Source organism: Ranitomeya variabilis, chromosome 1 (genome assembly GCF_051348905.1).
Source record: "Ranitomeya variabilis isolate aRanVar5 chromosome 1, aRanVar5.hap1, whole genome shotgun sequence".
Lineage (NCBI taxonomy): Eukaryota > Metazoa > Chordata > Amphibia > Anura > Dendrobatidae > Ranitomeya > Ranitomeya variabilis.
This window is the reverse complement of record NC_135232.1, coordinates 39,849,120-39,864,812: the sequence shown is the minus strand read 5'-3', so window position 1 is coordinate 39,864,812 and position 15,693 is coordinate 39,849,120. Positions and strand designations below refer to the sequence as shown.

General features: G+C 42.1%; 1 protein-coding gene across 8 annotated transcripts in view; it reads right to left on the bottom strand.

The window, feature by feature from the left end:
* TCF4 (transcription factor 4) overlaps positions 1 to 15,693 on the bottom strand; it is a 523,378-nt gene that overhangs the window by 475,411 nt on the left and 32,274 nt on the right. The gene's annotated exons all lie outside the window — the stretch shown is intronic.

Sequence of the window (15,693 nt, the reverse complement as noted above, 5' to 3'; positions counted from 1 at the left end):
CTGACAGCATTAGAGCAACCGGAGCATAGAGACCCCCGGGGGGCATCAGGGGGTGAAAGAAGTAAATCAAATCAGGTGACAATTAGGTTGTATTGGTCCTTATGATTAATTCAGTATGTATAGACCATATCATATTGGCACTAACCCGTTTATGGGAGGACAATGCCAACAGCCCTTCTAATTATGTCTCCTTTACTTTAGCCAAATATCTGGGCTGGTGGTCTCGGCCATTGATGTGTCAGTAGTTAGTACTGGTGCCCTATAATGATGCAGACCACCATAAAAACACCAATAGGTCATAGATTGTCCTATTAACCCATGAAGGTGTGACTACTCTGAAAATAGGGTATGAGAGCATGGCCAGCAAATACATTGTCTACAGCGGTGGTGCTCCATGACTGGCAGGTTACGAAGAATGTCTGGATACTGATGCACATGTTGCACCATCATACACACGTACTGTTATAATCCTGCTTTTTAATATATGATGCACAGACATAAAATGAGCCAATTAATATTGATCATGGACTGAAATATAACAACGCTTCATCATTTATTTCCTCGGTAGGATGTGACGCTTTTTTATCTACCCTTCGCCCAAGACCAGCGCTTTCCCAACACTCGTATCATCGGGATTGTAATAAGACATGTTGTCTGACATATTCCTATCAGCCCATGACCACTTTTATTGGGTTTGTCCGGGGATGATTAACCGCCCTGACTGTACGTTAGCTCATAAGACCCTATAGGTTCAGCCATCCACAACAAGTGACCTGCACGGCCTTGAGAGCCTCATATATAACATCAAGGTACGATTTATACCGCAATCTCACAGGCTCGCAGTTATAACCGCCATATATTGTCATATTGATTGCTCAACGGGCACATTCCACTCACTCTCTTTTTTGATTGAGGAAGGTGACAAAATATGCCACTTTCTGAAAACATTTTTTTTTCTAACTGTCAGTCTGGGGGTTAGTATTTATATATAAAGGCTATAAAAATTAAAAAAAACTTTCTAAAAGAGAACACTGGTAATATTGTGATCACAGGATTGTGTCCAATCAGCTGTGACCTGTGGAGGATCCTAAGAACAAGGGTTGGATTTTTCTGCAGCGCCCCTACAGGAAAGATTAAGCACTACATATTTCGCATAAAAAAACAATAGGCTGTCCTTGTAAAATGTGGACTACTATGTGGGAACTCCAATAGGAAAGGGTTTTTTTTTAACTATTCTCAGTTCTTGGTAATAAAGAAGGGTATTGGTTAAGGAAACCTCTTCTGTTAAAGGGAATATATCAGTAGAATCGACCTTCTTAAGCTGTCTGTATGGTATGAAGGTCATAGGGAGCTGATTAAAATGATACCTTGATAGCTGCGATCCGATGTCTTATGTCAGATAAATCCACGTTTTTCTTAATATGTAAATGAGTTGTTAAGATCTATGGGTGCGGCATAGATCTCCCTGAGAATCTGCTTCTAAAGCTTATTGTAAATGAATGTGAGACATCTAATGACTGACAGTCTGAGGTCCTGATGTCTCACACTGGTAACGACCCTTTTCATTTACAATAATGACGGTCTTTGGTAAGAAAGGGGGGCCGAAAACTGTCCTAGAACTCAGACCCTAACTATCCCTGTCTCGGGGGTACTCTTGAAGGTAGAGAGGCCTGAGTCTCTGACCTTACTATGTGTCTGTTACACCCTGATCTGTCCCCTCCCGCACCACATGACCTTTGACGGAAATATAAGGCAAACAAGACACAAAGGCAAAACAGGGATAACAGAAAGCAACAAACATACAAACACTCACCAAATGTAGAGAGGTATATAGGGAAGGATAGAAATGTACCAACCAAATGGGAAGAGGACAATGAGGGAAGCGTACACTCCAAAACAGCACGCAACAATCTCCAGTAGCAACAATGATCTCCAACTCAGCACAGTGTCTCCAGGAGTTAGGAAGCAAAGTTTTCACTGGCAAGAAAGAGAAGGTCTGGCCGGGTTTTATAGGGAGAGGGAATGATCAGATCAGAAGAAGCTGAAAATGGAGATGCAAGTTTATTACCAGCATAGAAAGGGTCGTTAACCTCTTCAGCACCAAAGGAAACCAAATCCATCTTGTATGGGACACAAACACCCAGACTAAATTGAAGACATATGATTCACAATACACAGTGATCTTCTAACCTCAGATCTCCCAGAAGGACGTGACACACTTGTGACAAATAAGCTCCGGAAGCAGATTCTCAGGGAGATCTTAACAGCTGATTTACATGTTAAGAAAAACATGGATTTATCTGGAATAAGATATTGGATTGCAGAGATCGAGGAATCATTTTATTCATCTTTCCATAACCTACATGCCCATGTAGACGTGGCTTAGGAAGGTTGTTCCTACTGACAGAATCCCTTTAACGGAGGAATCCACAAATAGAATGTTTGAAAAATAATTTTCAAAATCGGACATCGCCTGTAATTACGAAACAGTAAATGCATCTAATGATTAAATGATTTATTATATCCTGGTCCACAGTTTTCATTATAGAGGAAGGTTTATGGACTTTTTCATAGGGATAAGTGATACAGTTATTTTACGGAAATAATGTTCTACAATATTTAATATACTTTGTATTTCAGTTCCTCACCATCCCACATTACACCTGCTTGCTGGCAGCAAATGGGATCATTCTTTCCTAAAACTTCCCACAAATAAGTGTTCGTTCCACTTGTACATATACAAGAGACCATCGTCCATCAGCTCAATAGGCAGAATCCAGACTGATGCATTGTATCAGCGCAGGTAACAAGAGACAAATTTGTGATGGGTTCAGGCCACTCCTGACGGATTACATGGAACATAAAAAAAAATATCTTGGTGGAATCTAAGAGAAATTTGCTCATTTCAAATGCAAAGCGTCTCAATCTATGCTACAGATTTTCACAGCAGATTTGACCCATTGCAACGTATAGAGTGAAATCCAGAGGAAAATCAGTTGAAAAGTCACAACTGTAACTTTCAAGAAACGTTTTAGAATAAGTTGTTCTATGTGTGTCCATGAGGAATAACACTTTTCTTGGCCATTATATGACTTGTATTCTGCAATTTCACCAGTTTTTCCCTCGACAGGCTCTATCTCTTCATTTGCACTTGACTCAGAGCTGGTGGGTAGAAACTGGTCTGCTTTGATGTCTTCCATACACAGCACACACAGACATGGGGGGATCTTGATTTTCAATACTTTTTATAGTGTAAGTAGATTAACATATTGCCCACGTTATACCCCCTTAAAGAATAAATGTGTTATTGTGATGCGTAATGTGAAATGTGCTATGGTGTTAATGATGTGTGTTGTTGGACAGTAGGAAAAGTGAGAGTTGATGGTTGGGACTAGCCCAGAGCGGGAGAGGCCAAGCTGAAGGGAGAGAGACAGTTTCCTGTCAGAATGGCAGAAAGGGCCAAGAGTCCTTACAATGCAGACCTAAGGTCTAATGTGAGAAGTGTGGCAGGATGTAGGTCTCGTTAACGAGTGAGGAGGCTGAAATAGAGGATAAAGAGATCCTAGTGGAAAGTGAAAGAGAAGTGACCAAAAGGAACAGAGTGATCGATTGGAGACGGGTCTGGGGGAAGGACGCCCAGCAATATGGCCTAGAGTTTATAACTCTCAGAGGTAACGGACCTAGGTGGGACAGACGAATAGATTGATCCCGGTGGGGAGAGAAGACGTGGAGTCTCAGGTTGAGAATAGGATTCTCGTTAACTGGACTGTAGTACTGAGCTGGGTTGTGATAAAGTAAAGAGGAAAGGAGGAGATTACGACAAGTGAGAAAAGAGGATGGAATCCATGTGTGAAAAATATTGTAAAGGAAACGTTCATAAAACTGTGTACCTGCTATCTACTGTATATAATCCTAAGTTATCGTTGAGTAAACAGTTTATTTCTGACTGGGGCTCTTCCTCATCGAACTGTTCCACATCTGTTCTTGGCCAACCAGCAACATGATTTACATGTGGCCTACAAGGGTGTAGCACCCTCACAACACAAGTCCACACACCCAGCCAGGACTCCCACCATCATGTAACGTGCTGGGGTGTAAGAGATGAGTACCTCGCCCATGGCTACCACCCCACGCCACGACACGATAGAACACAATAAAATCATCAGAAGCAGCATGGAAGACAACATATCACAGTCCTGGGCAGCGTGAACATAAATCAAGCTCTGCTTCGAGATAAAAAACTCGGAAAGCTCAGAATAATCGTTCTGTATCTCCCACTGCTTATTTTCTCTCCCTGCTCCTCATTACTCCTCCTTCCTCCTCCTCTCCATAGAGAGGACAAAGATGGCCTCATCTTTGGAGACGGAGGAGAAACAAGCAGATCTCTCTCCTAGCATATACTATAGTTTCTTTTCTTCACCTGTACTAGTGATTTATGCAATGTTTGTAAAGAGTATGGTTCCCTTTTAGTTCAAATTTCGTTACTGATTTGCAGATTTTTCCGTTCAATTTACGCCCCTCGTGGTCATAGCCAAATGTATATTTTTCGTTTTATTAAATAAAGCTAATTTATTCTGAAATATTTACTTTCTGTACCGATTCACAGTTGTCAAAGTCTCAGCTTGCTATGATTCAGTACATAAGGCTGAGTTCACACTGAGGTTTTTCTAGCAATTTTGGCATAAATCCACATCAATTTCTAACTTAAAAAAATGCTTTTAATCCACCTGCAAAAAGCACCATATTTTTTTTTGTACTTGAAAGTATACAGGGTGCATTTTTCTCCATTAAAAAGTAAAATGTCAATTCTTGGTGCAACTTTTGCAACTTGAAGTTAAGTGGAAAGAAACTCTAAAAAGTGTTATTTTCCATTTTTTTTCCAACTGAAGTACAGAATAATAATTACTCTTGGTTATGCGATGATGAAAGAGGTTCTCAATTTCTTACAGAATTTAGAAAATGTAAAAAAATAGTTGCCACAAATAGGTCTGAAAAAAAAATGAGCAAATGAGGCAGAAAGTATATTAAAAAAAATAGAACATTTTATTGCACAAGTGATGAAAGTCCCTTTAAGTCCCACCCACCTGTGCTGCCTGCATATATCGAAAACTCATGGAAACAGTGAAAAATGTGCAAACTTCATGTACTGAACTTGATCAGACTCAAAACTTGAGTGCTAATTAAGCACCTTTAAGAACCCCTTTAAGAGCCTCTTTAAGATTCCCTTTAAGAGTCCCTTTAAATGTCCCTTTAAGAGCCTTTTTTTAGAGCAATAGATATATCAGAGATGTTTCCATTTGCGGAGGGAATCTAAACGGAAATATAGGAATGATATTTACAAACACAACCTTGCTGTTTTCTTATAAAAGGGAACAGATAGACTCATCAAATCGGTGGCCATGTTCCAGTTGGTCTGTACGCCTCACACACCCTCACAGTCCTGAGCAATTTCAGTCTTTTGGCAGCGTTCGGGCTTCTGGCTGGTGATAGAAATATCCTACAAAGACCTCCTTCCCACTGAACGAGGAGCGGAGATGAATATGTATTTACACAATAGAAAATGTTCATTTCCCAGTTATTACCGGGGCGGCTCTGCCGAGTCACATACAAAGCATGGAAAATAAAGAGAGTGGTGCAGTAATTAGGACTAATAATAGGAATACATAAAATTATAATATCAATTAATAGATGTTTTTGAGTTAACGTCCTACGTTAAGTTGTTGGAAATGATACCCCAGCTTTCTTTCTGTTGTGTCTGTGAAAGCTAGGTGAAAAAATCCCTCCAAAATACTCACTACGGTGGTGGTCGCCCAGGTATTACAGTAAATATGTCTGCTTCGTCAGACGCAGAATGTGGCTCCTAATGTAAAGTCTTTGAAGGGTTATCCGCGACTATATTCATTTTTTGGACCTATAAACTAACAGGCAGGTATTTGCTAAATACCTGCCTGTTAGGATCAGCACAGATCTGTGACGGCACAGTACGGTCATTGACCGCTCCTGCCGGCGATTCAGCAGCTTCCGTTGAAGTCAAGTCAACAGAGCAGTGGTTTCTCTTCTGCTCTGTTGATGGGGTGTGGCTGCCAATGTCATGCAGATTGAAAGCAGGCTCCCCACTGCATATTTGAGGGTAGTCGGCAGTCAATCAGCATAACGTTGACAGTTCCACCCTATCAAAAGAGAACATCCTGGAAGAAGAGGCTCTGCTTTGTTGACGTGGTGTGGCTGCCAATGTCATGCTGATTGACATCCTGCTCCCCGCTGCATATTTGCAGGAAGTTGGCTGTTAATCAGCATGATGTCGACAATTCCGCCCCATCGAGAGCTTCCCGGAAGAAGAGGAGCTGCTCTGTTGACGGGATGTGGCTGTCAATGTCATGCTGACTGACATTCTGCTCCCCGCTGCATATTTGCAGGAAGTTGGCTGTTAATCAGCATGATGTCGACAGTTCCGCCCCATCGAGAGAGCTTCCCGGAAGAAGAGGAGCTGCTCTGTTGACGGGATGTGGCTGTCAATGTCATGCTGACTGACATTCTGCTCCCCGCTGCATATTTGAAGGAAGTCGGCCGTCAATCAGCATGATGTCGACAGTTCCGCCCCATCGAGAGAGCTTCCCGGAAGAAGAGGAGCTGCTCTGTTGACGGTGGTGTGGCTGCCAATGTCATGCTGATTGACATCCTACTCCCCGCTGCATATTTGAAGGAAGTCGGCCGTCAATCAGCATGATGTCGACAGTTCCGCCCCATCGAGAGAGCTTCCCGGAAGAAGAGGAGCTGCTCTGGTGACGGTGGTGTGGCTGCCAGTGTCATGCCGATTGACATCCTGCTCCCCGCTGCATATTTGCGGGAAGTCACCTGTCAATCAGCATGATGTCAGCTTTTCAGCCCCCATTGAGAGAGCATCCTGAAAGAAGAGGAGCTGCTCTGTGATAGAAGACTAGTGACAGAAAACTAGTTAGCAACTACCTGCCTGTTAGATTTTTGGCTCATAGTAAAAATAAAATTTAGTCCTGGATCACCCCTTTAACAGGAACCTTAAAATAACTAGTGCTTGGGCTCTGAATGATCCACTGGGAGGAAATTGGGCCCTTGTAGGAGATGATGTGGGTCCCCAATCCTCCACCTCCTACATGAGTAGATCTTAGCACAGTACCCTTGATGCACTATGTATGGACAGAGGCAGCGTACAGCATCTCGGCCAGCGTACGCGTCTATATAATAAACTGAGTAGTTTATCTAAATGTGCAACTAACTCAGTACAGGTGAATATAAGAAACTTTCTAATAGGTCCTATGAGAGAAATATGCTTCATTCTCCACTTAAGAGCCATTTCTTCTAACTCATGCACAGACAGATCGAGCTGCTCTCTAGTAATCATTTTATTTTACTCCTGAGCTGAAATCACAGCTACAATGATCAGTACTGCTATGTTATGCTCTCGATGCTGCTGCTTCTGAAAATGTGCTACATAGAGACAGGAGAGCAGAAATCCCTCATGTCTTTATGTGCTGTGTATGGGAGACATCAGAGCAGCTCTCCATCCACTAGCTCAGAGATAACTGTAAATGAAAGATAAAGGCTACAAATTGAAAACGTGAATAATGCAGGATACAAGTCATATAATGGCCAAAAATAACGTTTTTCCTCATGTACACACACATAAGACAGCTTGTTTCTCTTATCATGTCACGGCTTAGGCAGTAATAAAGGGCATATTCTATATGATCAGTTTGCACTCGGTTACAGGAGAATTGGTATCATTTATCTGTGCTTCGTGCATTCTACATTTCTTGCAATAACCTCCGTATACTGTGCATGCATTAGTAACTACTTATAGCATCTTGTGAGGATAGGGCCATGCATTTGATCTCGCTTCAGAAGTGGCAGCCAACAGATGAGTTACATAATTGGCTTCATGGCTCTATCAGTCAAATCCACAATTTACACTCCCTGTCAACAGCTATTATACATTGTCGGAGGAACATTGCTTTTACTGGAAAAACATCAAAGATTTTCCTAGAAATACTATTCATGAGAAATCTGAAGCCAGTCATCTGTATGACAGCCTCCATCTTGGGCGTTTTATAAAACCAGTGATGATGAGCGAAAGGGCCATACGTTGCCGATACGACTTCAACACAAAATCTTGAAATATAAAACCAAACACCCCCACTACTCTATCACTCAGTAATCAGGTATTGGCTATCCAATGGTACACGTAGGGTTCTCTTCTGTTTGGCCAGCTGAAACAACACTAAAGTAATCCTGACTGCCATGAATTCCACCTATAGTTGTTAAGATGCCATCCAAAAGCTCTAAAGATGCTCCATCAGCGGCTTAGATCAGTGACTGGATCATGGATCTCAACCACAGAAACCCCAAATAATGTCAGCAAATGATCCCCCAAGGAGTACCTGATACAGTCAGTAAGAAGCCCCCAACAGTTGTAAAGATGTCCCACCAGTTGCTTAGATCAGTGACTGTCATAGCTTGCACCTGGGGTGCTAACTAAACATGCCCAAAAAGTGCTTGCCACAGGCACCCCGTGACGTCTCAACCAGAGATGCCCAATAGTGTCAGCAATGGATCCGCCAAGGATTACCTGACAAAGTCACTAAGAAACCCCAACAGTTCTAAAGATGCAACACCAGTGGCTTAGATCAGTGACTGTCATAGATTAGACCTGGGGTGCTAACCAAACATGCCCAAAAAGTGCTTGCCACAGTCCGAACTATAGATACCCCCAACAGTTTCAACCATGGATCACCCATGGAGTACACTAGGAGACTACCAACAGTTCTAAAGATGCCCCTCGATGCCTTAGAACAGTGCAAGACATATCATCCTCAGTGTTAGCCACAAATGCCACAAAAATGCTTGCCATAGAATCCCTATAAACGGTGAGCCAAAAATGGCCACACCAGTGTCAATTAGGCTGGTTTCACACTTGCGTTTTTGTCCGCATGCGTTTTTTTTCTATACTTAACATTAAAAAACACATGCGTTTTTTAGCATGTGTTTTGACGTGTTTTCGGCAACGCATGCATTTTTTGACGCGTGCGTTCATTTGCAGAAATGCAACATGTAGTAATTTCTAGCGGCGTTTTTTTGCCGCAAAAAAACGCATGCGTTTATTTGCGGCAAAAAAATGCATTGCTGTCTATGTAAACGCATGCGTTTTTAAGCACATGCGTTTGCTTGCGTTAAAAACGCATGCGTTTTTATAGAAAAACACAAGAAAACACAAGAAAAAACAAGAAAACACTAACCCTAACCCTAAACACAAGAAAAAACAAGAAAACCCTAACCCTAACCCTAACCCTACCCCTACCCCTAACCCTACCCCTAACCCTAACCCTAACCCTGACAAGCCACTCCCCACCATCAAGGTGATAAAGGGATCCAAACCCTAACCCTACCCCTAACCCTAACCCTATATGACAGTCAATACTCTACGAGTTTATACTTTTAGTACTCTATAGCAATACCGTATATCTTGGGGTGTCCACATTGAACAAAGCTTTTTATTAGAAGAATGTCCTGGTCACCAGGTCAACATAATAGCCAATTCCTATGGATCCCTAGGATCCCTAGGGTTAGGGTTAGGGGTAGGGGTAGGGTTAGGGTTAGGGTTTGGATGCCTTTATCACCTTGATGGTTGGGGTTGGCTTGTCAGGGTTAGGGGTAGTGTTAGGGTTAGGGTTTGGATGCCTTTATCACCTTGATGGTGGGGGGTGGCTTGTCAGGGTTAGGGGTCGTGTTAGGGGTAGGGTTAGGGTTTGGATGCCTTTATCACCTTGATGGTTGGGGTTGGCTTGTCAGGGTTAGGGTTAGGGGTAGGGTTAGGGTTAGGGTTTGGATGCCTTTATCACCTTGATGGTTGGGGTTGGCTTGTCAGGGTTAGGGTTAGGGGTAGGGTTAGGGTTAGGGTTTGGATGCCTTTATCACCTTGATGGTGGGGGTGGCTTGTCAGGGTTAGGGTTAGGGGTAGGGTTAGGCTAACCCTAGCTATTTCTGTTTATAGTGGGTTTTCTAGTTGATTTTGATGATTGGCAGCTGTCACACACTTCTCAGCATGCGTTTAAAAAACGCAAACGCTGGAAAAACGCATGTAATCGCGGCAAAACGCCGCGGTTTTTTTCTGCATGCAAAAACGCATGCGTCTAAAAAACACGGCGTTTTGCCGCGTTTACATGCGTTTTTTCACCACATGCGTTTTTTTTAAAAACGCTGCAGATCAAAACGCACGTGTGAAACCAGCCTTACAGATGCATCCAAAAATACCTTTTTTGCTCACCTATCCACAGAAAGGAGGCAATTGGCAAAATTCACAATTTTTGCTATTCAATTTTTAAAAGTCCCAACATTCTTGGAGTTTCTAGTGATTGGCTAAAGTGGTCACTTGATGTCAACTGCTAATCTCGTTGCATCTTCTTCCAGGGGAGGAGTGGGGACATAAGGTGACCTCTGCAGTCAATTAGCGGTCACAGGTTGCAGTTGGCACGTGCCGTCAAAAGTGTGAAAGAGCTAAAAGATCCAGGAGCAGTGATCACTGATTGCTGCAGTATCACATCCCACACCAGAAGAGGAAATAAGGAGACCGGTAGGCTATCTGGGTCTACGGCACCCTACAGCAGGAGAGTGAGTGCTCGACCATTTTCAGGGTGGAGGCTAAAGAAGAGGCGGAGAAATAAATAAGTAGATCCCTTGGACACTTTTGGAGTTTTAGTTTACTACTCAAGATCCCACACAAGATGTGAGAAAGCATCAACTTCCCATGTGATTTATCCTCCTGTTTTTTGAAACTTCACAGGAAGAAAATGCAAAAAGAGGATCATGGTTCCAAGTAGTGATGATGAGCGAGTGTACTCGTTGCTCGGGTTTTCCCGACCATGCTCGGGTGGTCTCCGAGTATTTGTGAGTGCTCGGAGATTTAGTTTTTGTCGACGCAGCTGCATAATTTACGGCTGCTAGACAGCTTGAATACATGTGGGGGTTGACTGGTTGCTAGGGAATCCCCACATGTAATCAAGCTGTCTAGCAGCCACAAATCATGCAGCTACGGAGACAGAAACTAAATCTCCGAGCAGTCACAAATACTCGGAGACCACCAGAGCATGCTCGGGAAAACCCGAGCAACGAGTATACTCGCTCATCACTAGTTCCAATATTTCTGAACTCGACAATATCTGGATGAAATATTGCCAAAAAAAATAAAACAATATAAAAACGTACCCTAGGAATGTGCTAGAGAAAAACACTTTCCAAATAAAACAATATAAAAACGTACCCTAGGAATGTGCTACAGAAAAACACTTTCCAAATAAAACAATATAAAAACGTACCCTAGGAATGTGCTACAGAAAAACACTTTCCGGCTTCATATGTTACATACAATAAGACTTAGTTTTGCCAATTCTAATTCAGGCTTTGACCTCACAACGTGCCATGTTATGGATATGACGGTTCAGCTGAGTATAGAATATATCAGTCACATTGCTAGGAATATGGAAAAAAAAAAAAGATTGAAGGCGCTAATTGCAGGCTGCAAAGATAATTTTTTCCACACATCTTAATGATACCTTGATATATGTCAGTCACTCTCGTGCCTCCACTTATTATGAAGGTAAACCAATGTCAGCTCCTATAATTAACTTCAATATTTAAAATCAACATTAATTTGTAATAAATATGTTAACTGCCAAGGTGATACTGATTTCATTAGCGTGCTAATGTCACTTACTAAGCAGCATGATGTTAATAATTGGTGACACTGACAATGGTAAGTGAGATCACAATGTATCCCGGAGCCGGAGTGGATAGCGAGGGGCTGTGAAAACCCGTCACTGGAAATATGACATTATTACTATGTGATGAACTCATGATAGAAATGCAAGAATTCGGCAACGAGGGGAAGCGGTGAACATATTTGAAGGTCACACATGAAACAGAACAGTCTGGACATTGACCGATAATCCAGCCAGTCTTTGCCTTGTTTGCCATTAAATTGCACATTCATATGCTTAGTATATTAAGTGTAACTCTGGGAAAAAAAAATCCAAACATTCATTTTGAGACCACATTATGGAAGAGTAGCCCACACAATCTCACCATTTTGGAGGAAGAGTAACTCCTCAGCCATTCTCTTCCCACTATGAACCCTTGTTCCATTCGCCCAAAGAAGTAAAGATACAAGAAACTATCTGCAATCAAATGTATTCCAAAATATTTAAGTGGCGACTGGGAGATTTGCGGACACTTCCAGTAGTCTAGGAGGGCTCTCCTTTTTCTGTGAGTCTCATGGATGTTTCTTGTCCTCAACCAATGTCCATCTATTCTCCACCCCACCACACATTTTTTCCACTTCTCCCCGAGAAGTCTGGGCATAAGAACTCTTCTGGAATCGCTGGATTTCGAAAAATTCTATTTGGACTGGAGAGATTTGCTAAAATGTCTGCTACTCTTGGAGGTCTTCCCTTTCTTGGGAAGGCCATGCCTCCTCCATAACCAATCCCCTCTTCTTCTTCACCAACTAAACTGCGGTTTTACTTCTCCCCAAAAAGTAAAGACACAAGAGACAATCTGGAATCTCTACATATTAGAAGGTTTTGGTTGTGGCGAGAGTTTTCTGGTACTTCTACAAGTCTGGGAGGTCTCCCACTCTTTTTTGGGGTTAGACTCCACAGGTTATTTGAAAAAGTTGTGAAATGTTGACCACAGCCATGTACAGCAACATTTCCAAGAAAGCTTTCCTCAACACTGCTATTTCTTCCAAACCTCTTTTAGGTTTTTTTTTTTTTTTAACTCCAATCGATTAATTTCAAAACATTTGGGGTAGGCTTGAGGAATTTGCTAAAACTCCCCTTTTTTGGAGGGAGGCTATGCCCCATCCATAACCAATCCCCTCTCCTTCTTCACCTCTTCACACTCCTGTTCTAGAAGTAGAAGCACAAGAAAATCATGGAATCACTATATTCTAGAAAGCTTTGGGAGGTCTCTACCCTTTTTTCAGGACTCTCAACAGGTTAATTGAGAAAGTTGGCAAATATTGTCCAGAACCATGTACAGGAACATTTCCAAGAAAGCCTTACTTTAATGCAAATCTATGGATTTCAAAACATTTGGCTGGGACCGAGAGATTATGCGACTCTTAGAGGTTTCACCTTTTTTGGAAGGCTATGCACCTTCTATAAGACCATAACGAATCCTCTCCCCTTCTCCAAACTACTGTTCTACTTCTCCATGAGAAGTAAAGGCACAAGAAACAATCTTGAATCACTATATTCTAGAAGGTTTCGGCTGGGTTGAGAGATTTAATGGAACTCCTAAAAGTCTGAGAGGTCTCCCTTTTTTTTGGGAAGTCTCCAGAGCCTGTTCAGGAAAGTTGACAAGTATTGGCCATAACCATGTAGAGCAACATTTCCAAGAAAGATTGTCTTAATTTTGTTATTACGCTCTGATGTCTTTTAGGCTTTTTTTTCTCCAAACCTTTACATCTATACACCCTGAAATGACAGCATTCGGGTACACTTGCCAACATTTGAATCCTAAATGACAAAACATTTTTATACCTATCCCCTTTTTGCTCCAGAATGCAAATTAGGATAAACCCAACAATTAGTAAAGTGGTTCTTAGGATAGTCCTATAGGAGGGCAAGTGACAGACAGAGGTTATGAAAGGGAATCTGTCAACAGGACTTAACCGCCCAAACTATGTAAATGCATATAAAGCTCTTTCAAAGACAAGTCCAGCAATACTTTTACATAGCTGGTCTGTTTCTCCGTTACTGAGAAATCAGAGCTTGAATTGATATGCAAATGAGGTTGAAGGACTATGGTAGATCTGAAGTCTATGTCACTCCGGATCTATTCCCCGCCCAGCGCTGACTCCTCCTGCTTGATGGATGGCTCCTTTGCTTGAGGTCACACAGCATAGAGGCTGTAAGTTAAGCAGGAGGAGGCAGCACTGGGGGTGGGGAATAGAGCTGGAGTGGCAGAGGTTTCAGATCTATAAATAGTCCTTCAGCCTCATTTGCATGTCAATTAAAACACTGACAGCTATTTAAAGGTATTGCTTTACCAGTCGTGTATATAAGTAGTTTTGGGGTAAAATCCTGCTGTTGGATCCCTTTTCAAGGGTTGGTTTCTTGCCCGTTAGTGTAGAAGAAGAACAACAGAGAACTAAATTTGTGTCTAATGTATGAACCTAAGGGGTATGAACACTTTTGCAAACAAATTGCCCTATTAAAAATATTCACCAACGCTATCTGTTATTCCATGGAAACTGAAATGTTAGGAGAGATAAGAAGTCCACCGTAACAAGAGGAGGCAAAAATGCCAACCAGGTGCCAGGAAACTTATGTGGCAAAGAGCCCCCTTAGGAATCAGATCGTGGGTGTTACTTCTATCTATGCACCCCCTATACCCTACAGCGTGGGTGTTACTTCTATCTATGCACCCCCTATACCCTACAGCTATGCCCCTGATGCCAGCCGGGTGTCTATTAGTAGTGTTTTCAGCCTCAAAGTTGAAAAGTCTTGGAGGTATTTTGGCAACATATTGAGAAACATTACAAATGCCTGTTCTATCGTTCCTCCGAACATTTTAGCAATATTCTCAGTGCAGCAATCGAGAACACAACGGCCCCTTGTACATCGCCTGCTCTTTACACAGCTTTATTAAATTTCCCTAATGATCTATGAAGCAAGTTTCCAAGTGCCCATCTACCCATACCCCGAGAGAAGACAAAACAAATACCGGCATAAAGACGTGACACCTCCACACATTCATCTGCAACGCTACGGAGGACGACGCAGGCTAATTAACCAAATATTTACCCAACATTTACTTCCAAATGGATCTGTATCCTCAGGATTGAAGATTTCATCTAAATTACGAGTGGATGTAATTGATATATACAGTAGATATAATAAAAGATACCAAACTGCAACAATTAAAGGGAACCTCTCACCCTGAACAAAACGTTGGATCTGAAACCAGCACGATAAGAGCAGGATTAGATGAGGGGGTTGATAAATAGTTTGGTGGGAAAATATTCAGTATACCTTGTATTTATTGTGGATTTAGTAGTCCAGTGGGTAGAGTCTCTCAATCGCTAATCAGTCTGAATCAATAAGTAGGACCGCCCACTGGACTGGTCATATATCACTCGTATCAGTCAGCTGCTGCTTAGAGATTTGCTTTACAGTGGCCACAAAGGCATAGAAAATTTCTGACACATTGACATCTGGGGGATATTGTTGTGGGCATGCTGTGTAAGGAACCATTTAGGCAGGTTTGCATCAGTTAAGGCCATGGAGGTTTCTATGCACATTCATCACATGACTAGAAGCATTTTGCTCCATGTAGGCCAAATTCAGATGAAATAAACTATAACATGTTTATAGGCAACCTGTCATCTGATTAATTCTACTACAATCCACAGGCAGCATGAGCATTATCCTAGTTAGAGATGAGCAAATCCAAACATTAACATTCAGAGTTTGTACCGGACAGCCAGTGTCCGCTGCTGAAAGTTGAACATGGACTTCTCCCGGGAGTCCGTTTTAATGTTCGGAGTTCCGGGGAAGAAAGAGAGAGATTTTCCAGCTCCAAAGTTTGGGTCCTCATACATTTCAATGAGGTTCGGCTTCTGGTTCAAATTCGGGTACAGTTCTGGTGCACAAACTGAAC